Genomic DNA, 17,998 nt, shown 5'->3' on the forward strand with positions numbered 1-17,998 from the left:
GAGAGTGAGCTCCTGCTTTCACTTCTTCTCTAAGCAATAACCACGGTGGTGCTGTAGCCAGAGGCATCTGAAAGGGAAAGGATATGAGTAACAGGAAAACACCAGTGTACAGACCTAATTGTAGTGATCACACCTGTTAGAGAAAACAATAAGTAGAAAAATGAATAAACCTTCCTGGGACTAGTTTTATCAATGAAGTGTAACCATATGAAAACCCCTAAGAGAAGAACTACAAGACAGGCATCAAAGTAGTCAGACTGTCACATATAATAAATACCTCCTACCCCTTCCTGTAATCAGTTGCCCAAGAAACATACAGGAAGATAAAGTAAGGGTCTCTGTATGTGTAGGTATGTGAATAATCGGTTAATAAGACAATCTTCTTTTTATTTTCCCCCTGACCAGAAGTGTGTGTGTGATATGCACAACACATACACATGTATGTGTGTGTACACATGGGTACAGCCTTCTTGCACTTACAAAAGCACTTTGAACCCTAGATAGCTAAATTGAACAATTTATTCACATTTTTTGGTGGAATCTGTAAATCCCTCAGATTCACTAGATTTAACACAGAAAACAAGTTCAGTGGTTTATTGGCAAAATGCAGATGGGGAAAACAGGCCACATCACTGCAGTGCTGTTTTTGATCCAGATTTCTCCACTGCTTCATTCCTAATGCTTTTTTCCCCATAAGTAGCTATTTTCTCTCAAAGATCTTGGAGATGGGTAGGTGATTTGCAGATGAAGGATGAAGAGATGACATGATTTTTCCAAGGTCACACAGAATTTTGATGGTATTTGCCTTGTGGCATCATCATGGAAGCCAAATCATGGAGTAGAGCCAGGTTATATATGCTGAACCTGGTTATGGTGCTGTACAAAGAGAGGCAGAGTGAAGGAAAGAACCCAGAATGTTATCCTTTCTTTAATTTTTCAAGACTGGTCATTTAATTTATATTAAAAAAAAAAAAACCTTTTGACAGTCCTGGCATTTGACATCTCCTTTCACAGAACAAACAGAGCTGGGTGAACTTCTCACATACGACCCATCACTGTATCTCCACCCTGACAGCTACAAAAGTGTGCCCTGGTACCCATGCCCAGTTGGTCTCTTGGCTATTGGGCTGACATGGATAACAAGAGAGCCCATTAGAGCCCCTTGGGATGGCAGATTTTCTGGTGTTATCTTTTCTTCCCATCATGGGCGGGGTCCTACAGGAGGGCCGTGATCTCCTTAAGGCCCCTTTCTCTGTGCCAAGTCAGCCCAAGGGCATCCTCTAATTCTCGCCTGCCACGACTTTGATGTTTAAATAAGTTTGGGAGGCTGCATTATGCCCTCTCTCTCTGCGGCCTTCTCCACAATGCTGCCCCTCTTTAGTTTTGCTGCCCTCCCCTCGGGGGCTCACCGCTTGCTGCCCCCTCCCCTCGGGGGCTCACCGTGCCCCCCCTGGGCCTTCTCGGTAATGCCGCCCCTCTCTTGGGGCTCTCCGTGGCCACACTGGGCCTTCTCAATCAAACCGCCCTCTCTCAGGGCTCTCCTATAATGCTGCCTTCTCTCGGGGCTCACCAGCAAGCTGTCCCCTTCTCCGGGGCTCGCCATGCCCACACTAGGGCTTCTCAACCGCCGCTCTCTGGGGCTGGGGTCTATGCACCCCGTACGCTGCGCCCTTAATGGCGCTCAGGTCCCCATGCTACTGTGGGTCCCCTATGAGGCCTCCTCCAATCCCTAATAGCCTCACCCAAACCACCGGTGTAATAAATAGCAACGCAAGCTCAAGCTTCTTGGCTACAACTTAAACATAAGCTGCCTGGCTATAACAACGTTGCTCAAACGTCCCAGAGCTGCCATCCTTTACTCAGGTTACATTGTACCTGCGGTCAGGCTTCTTCTCGCATCCTGGCTTAGGGAGCTCCTGCCTCTCTGGCTGCTGGCAGGGAACTGCTAGCCTGGCCTCAGCCCCTGGGCTTTATGAGGACCAGGCCCTGCCCCTTCCGGTCAGCTGATCTTCCCTGGTTGCCCCGGCAACCCCCAGCTGGGCTCCTTATTCACTCCCTAGCAGTTTCTCCTTCTTAGGAGCAGGGCACCTCAGTGCTCTGCGACACTTCCTTTAGAACTGAAAACTGAAATTGCAACCAATTTAAAATGAGCAATCATAAGGTAATGGTTTTAAGCTACTTGCAAACACAGCTGACCTGGAGGTAAGAGTTTCCACATCTACTCGGTAAGAACTTAAACCATATACTTTGCCTGAAGCTAGGCAAATAATTTATAATGCATAAATTATTGGATAAATTTTGCCCCTTTTTCTGTTCATGACTTGTCTAGGAGCACACTATGATTGTCCTCAAAAGAACTGGTGATTTGAAGTTGTCTTCTGTTGCAAATAGTTCTTGGTCCTTTTTTTCAGGAGCCTCTCCTGGGAGGATTCCCAGTTCAAAGTGGGTTACGTGGTTTTGGCTGGTCATGAAGGCTACATGGTATGTTACTCTCCTCCTGACAGCCTGGCTGTATCTTATAGTGCAATTACTGTATCTTGTTAGTGCCATTAATGAATTTATTCATTCAGAATTCCCTTTCTGCACATTCAAATGTGAATTTTCCCTGAACATTTCTCCTAGTAAATACGCTTGGTAGAAGATTCATGGAAAACAAACTCAAAAGGGTTTCCAGAGTCAATCAAAACAAATTCATTTAAAATTTCAAGTGAACAGGGAATAATTGGTGTGTTTGTGTGTGCACGTGCAGCATCTCCTCAGCTCTATGCCTGTCTTCATGTTAATTTATAAGGAATGAAAATTATATTATGTCTAAAGACAGTCAGTGAGAGCTGCATCTGGTGTAAATGTGTGCAGCTGCACCCAAAGCCATGGAGCCATGCCTGCTGACAGTGGATGAGAATCTGGCCAGACAGACTCCACACAGTGGGGCATTCACACCCTCAAAGGGGTCCTTTCTCACAGAAATACCCCCTCTCCTGTAAAGAGCCTCATTTACAACAAAAAAAGCCATCAGAGACAAATACGTCCCTACAGAAACTCCACTGGGTGACTGCAGTCTGTTTTTCTACCTCTCATTATCGAACTATAGGATAGGTGTGTAGGAAAGATATTAGCCAATACATTGGGGATTGAAGTGGAAACCTCCCACACCAAAATCACGAGTTTCTTCTACTTCAGCTAAGCAAGAGGCTGCTGTAACAGGATCATATCCCTTGTAGATTGGGTACAAAACAGAACCTATTATGCATACTCCCCAGTGGATTTCAAAATGGGTATGGATGTAACAATAAAACATGGTGTTGCTTATGGCTTCAAAGACTTGAAGCCATAAGGTCACAAAGGCCATGGATGCAGGTGTCGCGGTGGATGTAGTCTTTCTGGACTTCAGCAAGGCCTTTGACACCGTCTCTCACCCCATCCTAATTAATAAACTAGGCGACTGTGGCATAGATGCCTACACGGTCAGATGGATTGCAGATTGGCTGAAGGGTCGCACTCAGAGGGTGGTGGTGGATGGATCATATTCGACTTGGGGGGAGGTGGGTAGTGGAGTCCCTCAGGGCTCGGTCCTGGGCCCTGCGCTGTTCAATTTCTTCATCAGCGATCTTGATGTTGGGGTGGAGAGCAACCTGTTTAAATTCGCTGATGACACCAAAATTTGGGGGGAGGTGAGCACGCTAGCAGGGAGAGAGAGATTGCAGAAGGATCTGGATAGGTTACAGGGGTGGGCAGACAGGAACAGGATGCGTTTCAATACGGACAAGTGCAGGGTGCTGCACTTGGGTAGTAGGAACCAGCAGCACACTTATACGATGGGGAGCTCCCTACTTGAGAGCACGGAGGCGGAAAGGGATCTTGGTGTCATTATTGACTCCAAGATGAACATGGGCCGACAATGCGAGGTCATGGTTGGCAGGGCTAACCGGACCTTGTCGTGCATCCACAGGTGCATCTCGAGTAGAGCCAGGGAGGTGATCCTCCCCCTCTATGCGACGCTGGTCAGGCCGCAGCTGGAGTATTGTGTCCAGTTCTGTGCGCCCCATTTCAGGAGGGATGTGGACAACATGGAGAGGGTCCAGAGGAGGGCCACCCGCATGATCCGGGGACAACAGGGCAGACCCTACAGTGAGAGACTGCGGGACTTGAACCTATTCAGCCTCCACAAGAGAAGGCTGAGGGGGGACCTGGTGACCGTCTATAAACTCACTAGAGGGAACCAGAAGGGTTTGGGGGAGACGCTGTTTCCCCTAGCCCCCGCTGGCATAACAAGGAGTAATGGGCACAAGTTGATGGAGAGGAGGTACAGATTGGACATCCGAAAAAACTACTTCACAGTCAGGGCGGCTAGGAGCTGGAACCAACTTCCAAGGGAGGTGGTGCTGGCCCCTACCCTGGGGATCTTTAAGAAGAGGCTGGATACTTACCTGGCTGGACTCATTTGAGTCCCGTTTTTGTTTTTAGGGTGAGTGGTTTTGTTTGTGTTTTTTTGGGTTGTTCTCCCGCCCTGGCGGGGGGTCGGGCTAGAAGATCTATTAGGTCCCTTCCGACCCTGAAACTATGAAACTATGAAACTATGACTTCCATGGGGTGTCCCAATGGACGAGCTGGACTCAGTTTTGCCTTTGCTAGGAAGCCCATGAAGCCATGAGTTGTTTATCCAGGAAGAACTACCAGGGACAGGAAGCAGCAAAGAAGATTCAGAAGAAAAAGACCTGATAAAAACAGGCACCTGGCCTTGGTGTGGAGGCTTTGAGATAACTAGTTTAATTGCCAAGCCGTCGCACTGGAGGGAGGGGGAAATCTAAGCTAAATTAAAAGATTAAAAAGATATTTTTTCATCAAGTGGCAAAATAGAAGGAATGGACGAGTCTGCTCAAGAGAAAATGAGCAGAAAGGAACTGTGAATGTTGTGAAAATATATCCATTAGGCCAGCTTTATCGAAATGTGCCTTTGCCAATGCATCCAGCCCTGCATTTCCATGGCAACGGGGCCTCGTCAACAGAAAGGAAAGTGTTTTTGTCAGGGATGGGCCCAAACACGTACAAGCCATTTCGATTTGGGGGCAACATGATCTTCTTCAATCAATACTGTGCACATAATAATTACTCTTGCCATTTTTTCCATAAATCTTCACTTTTTTTCTTTCATTTCCTGCAGCTTGACATCAGCATGAACTGTAGCCAGGCTTAAATTTCCTGCAATTTTTATTCCCCCCTGTCTCCCCATCTCCAACATATAAGTGCCTCATGCAGTGGCTTTACTATTTGTAACATATTGAGTGTGTAATGTACTTACACATAGGATAAGCCAGAGTTGAAACATCTGATGGTCTTTGAGGAATCATTCATAAAGATACCATCTGAAATTCTGGTTATAGTGAAGGCGGCAGGAACAATCTTAAAGGAGAACCTGGAGTCTCTTTCTCTTGGATTTATCTTAGATAAGATGTAATACCAGGCTTCTGGCATTGCTTGGTCCTGAAAGAACCACAGCACTTCTTGTGAGAGTTAGACTGTAAACTCTCTTGTACTAGCCCTATACGAGGGAGCACTGTCGCTCTTCATGTTATTTCTCTAGTTTCATTTAAAGATCTCATCCTTCTTTTCTTCAGGTTCTGAGCATGTAAAGAGCAATCCAATGATGAACAGTGCTTGGGCTCCACTGTGGAAACTGCTGCATTTCAGTCACCACTGAAGAACTTCCTACACTTGTGCTTGTGTCTGTGTATGTGTGTCGGAAAGATATTCTTCAGTAGGAAATTTAGACACTTATCTCTACCTTTCATTAAAATGAATGAAAAGTAGTTGCTTGAACCCCTTACATTGCTTTAAAAATCTTGCAGTAGTCTATAGCAGGTTTCATAATGAGGTGCTGGAGAAATGTAAAATATCTTTTTTCATAACAATAATATAGTATCACTAAACTCAAAGCAATGAATTCCTTGTTCATTTGTGAATCCTGATGTTTTATTTTGCCATTTGTAGGGAGATTTTAAACATATTTAATTTCCAAATCCCATAGAGAAGGGTGGTTTTATGAGAAGCAGCAAAACAATTCTGTATTTGCTCTTTTCAGAGACTACAGATAGAAGGAAACTGTGTTTTTCCAGACTGATTTGTGTTGGATTTTAAAGGTGCATTGGGGGCAAGTGATTCAGATCTGGGCTCCTGGTGGAGCTGGCAAAGAACTGTATACTCACTAACCTGTTTGTTACCCAAATACATTTCCTGGAATTGTAACTGCCTGCGGGCTTCAATCAATTGTTGGCTTTTCAGCATTCAGCACCATGGTCAGAACTCAAAGGGAAGGGGCTGGAGGCTCTGTCTTAACAGGAAAGTAAGGCTTGTAAGTTAATGACTTCCAACTAGGTAGGGCCATTCACTGAGAATTATATATTCTCAGGGATTATATATATTTATGTAAAGACACTTACACACTGATATAAAAATTCTGGGCCAGATTCATCTGCCACTTACTCTTGTTTTGCTTCAGCGTAAGATAACAGCCTTAAATGCGGTTACCTTTGATCTACATCATACAAACAGACCAGGTGCTATACGCACAGTACTCATTTCACCCCCTGGCACTAAATGCAGCAAATCTATAACAGCAAATGAAAATACTACATGACATTCCTGGACAGGGTGTAAATATCATTTATGGCGTCTGTCTATATATCATCTGTCTATCTGTGCGTCTAACCATCTGTTGGCTTGTCTGCCTAAACACTTGTCATAGGTAGGTACTTTGATATACACTGTGCAGTCACGTCACCTTGGTACTGCAAATCTTACAGACCATACAGTATCAGGTTGGTCTGTATTTGGCGACTTTCAAGGAATTCAAGGTTTTATTGCAATTTGTGTTCTTCCATGCCTGACTGGAATAATCAAGGGCCATGACCGCTTGAGTCTCAGTGATGAGAGAAGAAAGGTTTTGGTCACTTTTTATTTTATCAGACTCTACTTGTTATCAACAGAGCCTGGTACAACCTACTTTCAGATCCTACCTAGATCAGAGCATTCAGGTCAGGAGAAGCTTCCTCTGAGACTATCATGTTGCCCATGACTGAGCTCTAGGCCCTGTTTATTCACTTTTGTCTCATCCCAGGCACCAATGAAAAGCCTCTGTACTGCAAGGTTGACCTCCCAACTCACTAACCTGGGCCTAATACTATTTCCCTTCCTATCTCTAAGTTCTCCCTCCTGATGGACTTACCATTAGCTCCTGCCAGAATCTCTGCACCCTCCCTACCCCCCAACCTTCCTGTCATCAATTAACAATAAGATACACTTTTATGAATAAATGGGAAACTGTGTTTTTCTTCTGAGCAGCAAACATGGTTCATTTTTCCCCTCCAAAAGGATGTTGGGTTCAAAGGTGTAGCTGTGCTACTTTGCTGAGTGGGAGAGGTGAAATCCTGAGAAACCTTAAGGCCTGGGCAGCTGTTGAGGTGAGGTGGTAGCAACCTACTACTGCAGGTTTGCAGAGCTGGTTACAGCCATCATTATACTTCCAAATGTAGATCTGGTCAGGGATTGTAGGAGGGAAGATACATGTCTTTAAGGGCTTGCAAGAGTTTGGGTCTGTCATCAAGGCTCCAGACTTGCAAGGTGGGTAGTTGCATATGCTCAGGCCCTCAAAAATAGGGAAAAATCCCCCAACCATTTCCATATCTGAGTAACTCCTGGATTGCCCTCAGCAAGGGTAAAACCTTAAGTATGTTGCTCTGACACCAAACCCTGTCCCACTCCTAATTCTGTACCCCCCCATTCTGCATCTTGAACTGCAGAGGTCTTCTGGCATTTCCTGGCAAGTGCATTCAGCTCCATCATTATGGCTCTCAAAATCATTGCAGATCCCTCCCAGCCCATGATTGGAATGTCTCTAAACACAGATGGGCTTCACAGGGTCAGAAGAAAAAAATATCCCCAAATCAATGGAATCTGTGGGGAATTTTTAGCCTGCCTGCAATCAAGCCCGGGGATATTAATTCGCTGTTATGAATATGCTGAGTTCATCTACACAAAAGGTAAAGACAGCCCCTTCTCTGAAAAAAAACTGCCCAACTAGAATACTGATTAAAGAGAGCAATCGCTGATCCAAAATGCAACAGAAATAGTGTGATTCCTAGGTCCCAAGTCTACCCTTGACTTGCTGTGCAACTGGGAGAAAGTCATGTCACCTGCCTGTACCTGTGGCCTAAGATTGAGAACCTCTCTGGAGTTCTTTATGAGAATTAATTAGTGTCAGAAAAGCACTTTGGGACCCCTTGAATGAAAGGAACAACATAAATGCAAAGTACGTTATTGTTTTATTATCTCCCCTATAGGCTGGAACGAAGACGCCTCTCCACTCTCACAATTATACCCCTACAGCTGCATCCTCTTAAGAAGTTAATATATGCTGCATCTTCACATCTAGGTATGAAGAGAGACCCTGGCTTTCCCACCCATCATTTACTTTCCCCCCCATGCTCTCGGTTGCATTAATAGCAGCGATGGCATTAAAGTAACTTTATCTCTTTGGTGCACACACATAAAAACTCAATGGCGGGTAGTATTATGAGGCTTATTGCCGAGTGCGTAATGACTGCTTCTTTTTTGGATGAATGAATTCAGTGGGTGACAGGTATGTAATTCATGGCTTTGTAAAAAGCTTTGAGAGGAAGTGTATGAAATGTACTATATAAATGTCAATACACTGCACACTTTAAAGACTGTGGGTGAGTCATAGGGAGGGTAGGTTTGGGGGGATCATAAATAGCAGAAGAACAGCAGGTTTCTCTGGGTAATGATGACTTAAGATATGAGCAGTGGCTGCTTGAATGTACCTACTCTATCTAGGTACTTAGATGGTCCTCTTCACTGGAGTAGCTGAGTGCCTCACAAACAGTAATGAATTTATTCTCAAAACACCGTATGAGGCAGTGAATTCTGTTATCTCAATTTCAAAAATGGGGAACTGAGGCCCAGAGAAATTAGCAGCCTCCTCTGATGTATGTGCAGGAAGTGGATAGAGAAGCCATGGACTGATCTCAGATCCTAAGTCCTGGCCCAGAGACTTCACTGTGTACCTCTCCTTTGTCTCTGCATCCAGTTAGAGACATGACAAACTGTGATTTCCCTCAGGCCCAGCATAGGTAAGAGCAGGGAACATGACAGTAACTTGCAGTTACACCACTACTCCAGAGTCACTGTGGGCACAGTCAGAGTTGGTGCTCATGCGACCTTTTGCCTTCCAGATGCAGAGGACCGGACAGGGTGGAACTTGGACTTTAAGTGAGTCACACTTCTTTATGGCCCTGGTTAATCTGAAGTGAGGAATGTGAGGCTTAAATGGGATTGCTTCAATGAATTTGAAGGGATAGATTTAGTCCAGGGGTGGGCAAAATGCGGTCCACGGGTTGGATGCGGCCTGCCAGCCCATTCTGTCCAGCCTGCAGGGCCCCTAAAATATTTAGAAAATTAATATTTATCTTCCCCCGGCTGCCTGTCACGTGGCCCTCAATGGCTTGCCAAAACTCAGTAACTCCCTCCACTCGAACTAATTGCCCGCCCCTGATTTAGTCCCTAGTGTGTCAGATGTGCTGGGAGGGAACTGTGATCTTTTAGAAGTGGCTGACATTGCCGTTAACCATTGCTCTGTGAAATTTTTAGGTTTCAATAACAACGTCTGGGACATTCAGTGGGCTGAAGGGGCCTAGGCTCCAAAGGGCTTGAGCTCCTGATTCCCTTGGCCTATTAAGAAAGTCCCAAACTAACACCAAAATGGCCCTGTAACATGATTCAGTATTCAGAAAGTGCCCTTCAAAGAGAAATGCAGAACTTAAGTACATTCTTGCATAGAGATGGCAGTAAGCCAGAAGAGAAACTTCCCCAAAAAACCCTGTATTTTTGGGTATGAGGTTATGATCATTGGTTTGGCCCATTACAGAGACCGAATTTTCCTGTCACATCGATTTTATCCTAATGCATCTCCATGTTCTACTATATTTGTGCAGCACCTAGCACATGAAGCACTAGTCCTGATTAGGACATCTAAGAGCTTCTGCCATTCAAATAATTATAGTACTTTACACTAGAGAAGGGCTTCCAATGGTGAGATCATGGCCTGCCAGAACTTGAGCAAATGACTGTAATTAAGCTTTGACAAACAATATCCTGCTTTTTATAAACCACTCAATGCACCACAAGCAAACTCCACTCTTTCTGTGGTGAAAAGAGATGGAAAGGGAAGAGGAGCAGGATTTAATCAGTGTGTCAAACAACTGGACATGTTAAACTTTCTAACTTTTTAAGTGCCTTGAAAGAATGGCCATAAACAATGTATAGTCTTAAAAAAAATAATTAAATGGAGAGTCTAAATCACAGTGGAATGCACAAGAGTTTACTTGAGAGTCTTCATGGCCTTTACAAGCAAAGGAGCAAAGCCCCACCTTATTGTCCTATTCTCCTTTAGTCCTCCCCTCTCCCCCCCACCCCTTCTGCCTGTACTTGCAAAGACACCAGCTACACAGGGCAAACTAATAACAACAGAAGATGCAGCACCATGTAGTTACCTGCATGACTTGAAGACCAGGAGCACGCAGCTCTAGGTGGCTTGGTACACAAATTGACCTTTGCTAGCCCCGTGAAAGCCAGTTGAATTTTTCCAGATTGAACATCTGTGAACAACTGCAGTTTGCATCTGCATTGGACAGAGTCCAAAACACCATCCTTCATGAGCACACTCATGCCACTCAAAGCACCTGCCCATGGTAGGACTATGCATACACCTCTTCAAAAAGCAACTGTGTGTGCTCCAGCCTGAGGAGACAGAAGTGCAGTTACATTTTCCCTTTAATGCAGGGGTGCTCAAGAGACTGGGAGAAGAAGCTGGGGAGTGGAGGAGGGGGAAATTGTGATGAGATGAGGAGCTCAGGGAGAGAGTTTGGGTCTGGGAGTCAGTGAGTTCAGATAGCAAAGGGAGACAGAGGATAGGGGGATTAGCACTCAGTCAGCTAGCCTGGATGGGGACAGTGGGATTGGCTAGGGTATGAGAATGAGACTAGGGGCCTTGTTACACTGGGTGCATCTACACATTCATTAATGCAGCACATTTAGTTTAGTACTTGCTTAATAAAGTACTAACTAAATGCTAGGCCTGTGCGAGTCAGAAGCAATCTGATCCAGCTTTGGATCCGGCTGCTTCGGATGCCAGGGATCCGATCCAGAGCTCCGGACTGGGTTTCTGCTTCGATCCGGCCAAAGTGGCTCCAAAGCTTCGGAGCCGCCTCGGAGATCCGGCCATAGGGTATAATGGGGAATCAATGAAATATCTATAACTTTGTTGTTTTTTGTCTGATTTAGATGAAACTTGCAGGTGGTAGCTTCTGCTGAGAGCATGAAGTTTGCCAAATTTCAAGAAGATCGGTGGAAGGGTTTGGGGCGAACTGTATCCCAAATTATTGAAAGCAAAACACGTCACGTGCATGTGTTACAACACAGGGGGGTCAAAACTAGAGGGGTGGGCAAGCACCCATGTCACAAGTTTTGTCTGTCAGCAGCTAGGGGTGCAGGGCCCCAGAACCCCTGCACTTATCTCCTCGACAGCTGGTAGGCTTCATGGCCACACCAGGGGCCACCATCCCTGCGGCTGTCACCCTGCTGTGCCTTAACACACACAGTGTCACCCATGGCACGAGTTTTGTTTGTCCGCAGCTTGAGGGGTAGTTCCCTCCAAACCCCTGCGCCAATCTTCTTGAAACTTGGCAGGATTTTTGGCCTCACTAGGGGCTACCATCCCTGTAGTTTTAACTCCCTGTGGTGTAACACATAGATGTGACATGAATTTTGCTTTCAAGAATTTGGGGTGCAATTCTACTTGAACCCCTGCACTGATCTTCTTGAAACTTGGCAGACTTCATGCTCCAAGTGGAGGCTACAATCTCTGCATATTTAATCTAAATCAGACAAAAAACAACAAAGTTATAGATATTTTATTGTTTCCCCATTATACCCTATGGTCGGATCTCCGAAGTGGCTCTGAAGCTTTTCCGAAGCGCTTTGGAAGCTCTAAACCGCTTCAGAAAGCCTAAAGAAGCCAGCGCTTCGATCTGGACATGCTGCTTCAGATGCCAAAGCTCTTTGGATCCGAAGCTCTGTCTGAAGCCTTGCATAGCCCTACTAAATGCACAGTAACTACAATTACTGTGCAGTAGCACTGGTGCACAAATTTTTTTGTGTGACACTTACTGCACAGTAGCCTAATAACACAGTGTATGTTATTAGCACAGTGTTTGACTGGCGTGCTACTGCACAGCATTATTAGGCTATCGCAGAGTATGCATCTCGTGTAGATGCACCCAATGTGAGCAAAACAAGTGTTAATTGGCTTAGCGGAGCAGTCACACTTTACAATGAAAACCCATCTCTGACTGTCCTTCACCAGCACAGTTGTGCCTTGCCACTAGAGGCTTGGTGAGCCAGGGTAGGACTAGGAGCTGGGGCATGACTAGTTCACTGCTTGAGTGCTGAGAAGCTCGATTCTTTTTTTTTCTCTGGAGCCCCCTCCCCTCCACTCCTTGTACTGCCTCCACCTGATCTGCCAGCTGGATGCTGCTGAGCTCCAAAAAGGATTGAGGCCCCCCAGGGGTCAGGCAGCACCTGGCTGGCCAGCAGCCCAACTAGCAGCAGCTTGGTGGGGTGAGGAGGTCCAGAGAAAAGAAAGGATCGGGCGTGCATGACCTGGACAGACCCTGGCGGGGCCAGGCAGCTGGAGTGGGGCAGAGCTTGGCAGCTGCGGTGCAGCAGCCTGAGGCCAGGTCCTGCTGACCCAGAGCTCTGCTGGGCTGTACAGGATCTGGCCACCAGCTCCCCCGCAGCTTGCCCAGCAGTGGCCACAGTTGGCAAGTGCCTGAAGCCCCTGAACCTCCTGTAGCAGTCAGACAGCTCCAGGCACAGAGCACAGGGCTCAGCACTACCCCTCTGGGCTGGGGCTGCACAGAGCAGGTAGGGAGGCTGCACCACTCACAGCCTCCTCCCAAGCCTCTGTAGCCACCCGCCAGGCTCACTGCTTCTGCTGGGCAGACACAGCAATGCAGCCCTGGAGCTCCCTTGCTCTGTTGAGGTGCAGTGGTCCAGGAACATTCTTGGGGGCTGGGGGTACAGGACCAGGACCAAGACCAGGACTTCCTGCCCCCCTGGGCTTGGGAGGTGGCTGTGACCAGTGCAGCCTCCCTGCCTGCTCTGTGCAGCCCCAGCCTGGACAGGCAGTGCCAAGCCTTGTGCTCCATGCTGAACAATGTTCAACAATGCTGAGAGCTGCCCAACTGCTATAGGGGCGTTCACGGGCATCAGGTACCTGCCAACCACTAACACTGCCAGGAGATCCAGGTGCGCAGAGCCGGTGGCTGGACTCTGCACAGCCCAGTGGAGTGTGGGGTCAGCAGGAGCTGGCCTTGGGCTGCTGCGCTGCAGCTGCTGAGCTGCACCTTGCTTCAGGTTTGGGTCCTGGGGACGCAGGCACCAGGTGGGGGAATACACTGCAGTGGAGCGTGGGACTGGGTGCAGTTTCAACTATGGGTCAGGAGACAGGGTGAGCACCAGCCTGCCACCCCCAGCTGGCACCATGGCCCAAGTCTAGACCAGGTATTCAGAGCTGTGAGACCGTCTAGGAGGTTCGATGGCCACCAGGCACTCCAGGGTTGCAGTGCTCGCTCTGCCCAGCAGAAGTGGGGCAGAGATACTGTGCCTAGCCCCACTGTGCCCTGGCATCACCATCCTGACTCAGGAGAGACCACTGCATCCTGGGATTCTGGAGGACTTCAATTTGGTGGGAATAGTTGTGGAGAATGTCCTCAACTTAATGGAACAGGAGCAAAATTAGGTGTATTAGAGATAATCCTGCCCTGGAGTGGTGTACCTTTAAACTGAATAACGAGTGCTTTAAACCACTTAAAGGTGTTAATCTAGGGGTTAATAGCTCCAGAAGCCACCTAAAATTATCATATAACAAGGCCCTAAGACAAGCACCCAGGGGAAGAAAAGAGATAGGTCTGGGATAGAGACAGATTGGAGGGGATGGGACAGACAGGATTTACCTTTAGGGGAACTGGCAGGAGAACCTGTGCCCTCTAAAGTACACTCCTTCCAGAGCATGAGAAGGATTTCAGGATACCTGAGTCTCACCAGTTTTCTGCTGCCAGCAACTATCTGTGGAAATCCCTGGCAAAGTGTGCATCACATTTCTTTCCAGTGATAGTCCACAGATAGGATGGCATCCTACTGTTGCTATCAGTTAGCACAAATAGCAAAGGCCTGTGAGATGGAGCTAGAGTTTCCATCCTTGGTGATGACCCATCTGGGTGGCATTCAGGTTTCTTCGGTTTGTTTTGTTTTAAATAAACCTGTGAAATCACATGCACAAAAATACACCAAGAGAATATCAAGCAAGGTTGCAAAGCTGCTCAGTCAATACTTAGACATAGTCAGAGCAAAGCTGCCTATGGAACCTGAATGCGCGCTCTTCGGGACAGTCTGTAATTATATCATGCTCTTTGTTGCAAAGCAGAAAGCCTGGCTCATTCAGCACACAGGACTAGCAAGCAGCTATTCAGTGCTGTGTTTTCTCCCAATGGTTCTACCTGTGGTCTAATGCCTTATGTACTGCATGCTGTTCTGCTCCGAATGATTCATTTCCTCATAGGCTTTCCTATAGTTTCTCTGAGTGCTTCACAAATGTCATACATGCTTATGTAAGGCTGTGGGCACCCACTTAGAGAGAGCACGAGAACAATAGTCACCACCGTGCCAACCCAGCTGCCTCAGACCCTGGCTGTTATACTTCTGCACATCGGGGATGGAGAGCCATCATCAGCATGGGCTCTGTTCAGCGTAGGGCGGAGCCCTCTCTTCTCCCATTGACTTCAGGGGCAGGCTCACAATAGCTCTTCATGAGCCCCACTGCATTTTCTGTTTTGCCTGCATTCACTGCTGTCCTGTGCTATGAATGAGCATATTCTTTGGGGGAAAGAATGAGTGAAATCTCATTTTATCTTGAGTATGAATCTTTATTCCGCCCTATTTTTCCTCTTTTCTCTTTGCAATTCCATTTTCTTTCCCTCCCCCTTGTTGTCTTTTTCTACTTTTTTTTGTCTTTATCTTTCTTTTCTTTTCCTGCCCTCCCAGCTTTTCATTACTGTCATCTTTTTTCCCAGTCACTGAACCCTTGATGTTGTTCTAATTGACAGACGGGGTTTAAAAGCACATTGGAAAGCACCTGTCTTTTTAAATAGACTCCTGTCTCATCAAAAGATGTACAGCAACATTCCATTAGAGCACATCATTTGAAAATAGATTGGGCTTTTAGCAACTGCAGTTGTATTTTTATAGTTCGGCTGTTCTGCTGGGATCTTCTCTTCTCCCCCTTTTTCTTTCTCTCCCCTTTCAGTACAAAAAGACGATACATTAAAGAAAGATTAAGGATTATTTTTGTTTTGTTTGGGTTTCCTATTCTTTAAACCTCTCAGGTGCTTATTCATTCAGTTCATTTTTCATAGCTAAGGCACTAAAGTTTTGAAATGAAAATGGTGACAAAAATACACATACACACTGACAGAGAGAAAGAGATGGCTGGCAAAAGCTTAGATGCTAGCTTTGATATCAGGTTCTGTATGGGGCTGTACATTATTGCTCAGCCTAGAAGCAGATGTGGAAGCAGATGGCAAATTGGAGTATGTCCACACTGTATTTTGGAATACGACTGCAATATGCATAGACCTACCCAAGGTCTCGAGTGGCTCTGTCCAGCATGGGCTAAAGCCCATACTGCTCTGCATTAGCTACTTTTGATACTCCATCTAACTAAATTAAAGCTACCTTTATACATCTATACTTGCAGACACGTCCCTAGACATACTTCATTCGGTTTCCCTCTGCTCCCAGTGAGACATTCCCTTAGAAGCTTAGCTGAGCATTCGCTGCCCTGCTTTCCTGCCCACCTGTTTGATCATGGGACACAGTGGCCTTGGTGAAGCCACTGTCTTCCTCCTGGTGCTACCCACCTTTAGAGCCCAGGGGATTAAGGGACGTGCAGGGCCTTAATCCAGTCTGGGCCTTATTTATTAGGCAGTACAATTACATTTTTTCTATGTCCTCACCAAGGACAGGGTACAGCTGATGACATTGCCACAGGATGAAGGAGGTCTGTGACTATTTTCTTTCCAGCAACTGGATCAGTGGAGATTCTGGATGAAAAGGGATTTAGCTGTTTCCTGGCATCTGGTGAGCGGTCTGGTGGGTCTGCCTCAGGGAGGAGTCTGGCAGGTTCTTTAGGACAGTAAGTGCTCTGGATGTAGGACATTAAGTGTGATTCTGTCAGGTGGGAGAGTGGCTGGGCAAAGGGCTAAGGTACCCAGTGAGCCTCTTTCCTAGGAGAGATTAATGAAGAGGATTTCTAGCAGGCATGAGGCTGAGTTGTCATTTTGCTTTGAAAATCTGGGAGGGTTTCCAGCAGCTGGGAGTGGAGCCAGGGCCATCAGGACAGACAGTCCTTGAGCCATGCATATGCTGACACCCCTTGCCTGTGGAACAACCTCATCAACAGGTAAGCAGACCTGGTTTCTTAATAGGAAAGGCAGAAGACAAATGGAGCATGGTGGAATGGTGAGTAAACTATCTGAGTCTCCAGGTGGGGGAGAAGTGAGGAGAGTCATTAAAGAACCGAGTTCTCCATCCTCCCATCTTCTCCTTAGTTTGCCTGTAAAATGTACATATTTTACATTGTGTGTATAGATACATGCATATACATAACACTATTTATCTCTATATATAACTTACATATTTATATATGTATAATTATATATATATACATACACATGTATATATATGGTTATGGATATGCTGAGTATTTCCATTTTAAACAGTGAGGAAGCTAGAGACGGAAAAACCCTATTAAATTATCTAGTTCCTCCCATTGCCAATATAGACGTAGAAAATACTGCATAATGATAATTACTGTGCTCCTGAAACTGCTGAAGCTCAATTACCATCTACCTGGTAATCATGTTGTGAGAAGCACCGATACTTGATAAAAGCATCCTTTTGGAAGTGCTGGTACCTGCTGATATACCACAAGAAGAGAATTGCAGCTGATCACAATGATGGCAGCATACCAGTTATTCTGCCCTTCAACCCTAAAGAAATTCCTGTTGTAAATGTCCCATAGCTCCAAGGGAAGTGGCCTACGCTCTGAAGTCTGGAGCTGGATCCAGGCTCGGAAACTTTTCTCAGCATTCAGGAGTTCTCAGATCTGAACTTTTCATTTGGGCCCCATGACCGAGATGTGACCAGCCATACATTTTGGATTGAGATGTGGATTTGTTCCAGGTGTAAGGTTGTTTAGTGTGGCAGCACGCATGCACCTCTGTACACAGGACTCATCTCTTTTCCTTGCTACTGGAAATCCACTTGAATTCCCCCTCTCCCCCCAACCCCCAGGCTTCTGACTCAGTGTCCCAAAAACACCCAGTGTTCCTTGGATCCAGTTTTTACTTCACAGCAGGTGTCTTCTTAGCTGATCCTTTATCCTCACTCTCCATCAGAAGGACCTTCCCTCCAGCCATCTCCATGAATCCTCTTGAGGCTACGCAGAGCTTCAGGCTGGGGGGGTGAGTTAAAGTGATACCCAGTTCTCTGTCCATTGTAGGGGCTGAGTGCATTTGCTCTGAAGCCTTCCCATTCCCCACTAGCTTAGGGAGCTAAAGAAAGCATTTCCTTTTAAATCCACCATTGATCAGTAACTGAAGCTTAATCATGCCCCCCACCCCAACCATTCACCCAAGCTATGCTGCTATTAAGCCCAAGAAAGAGACAACAGCAGTACATTCCAGCCCTCGCAAGGGAAACACTCAATGCGCCTTTCTTGCTTCCCATGTTCTGGTTTCTTGTGTAATAGTGATAATCTCTATCGCTTTGTTGGAGCTTCACAATAAGCGGCTTCTGAGATTGATTA

Source organism: Alligator sinensis, unplaced genomic scaffold, assembly GCF_000455745.1.
Source record: "Alligator sinensis unplaced genomic scaffold, ASM45574v1 scaffold839_1, whole genome shotgun sequence".
Taxonomy (NCBI): domain Eukaryota; kingdom Metazoa; phylum Chordata; order Crocodylia; family Alligatoridae; genus Alligator; species Alligator sinensis.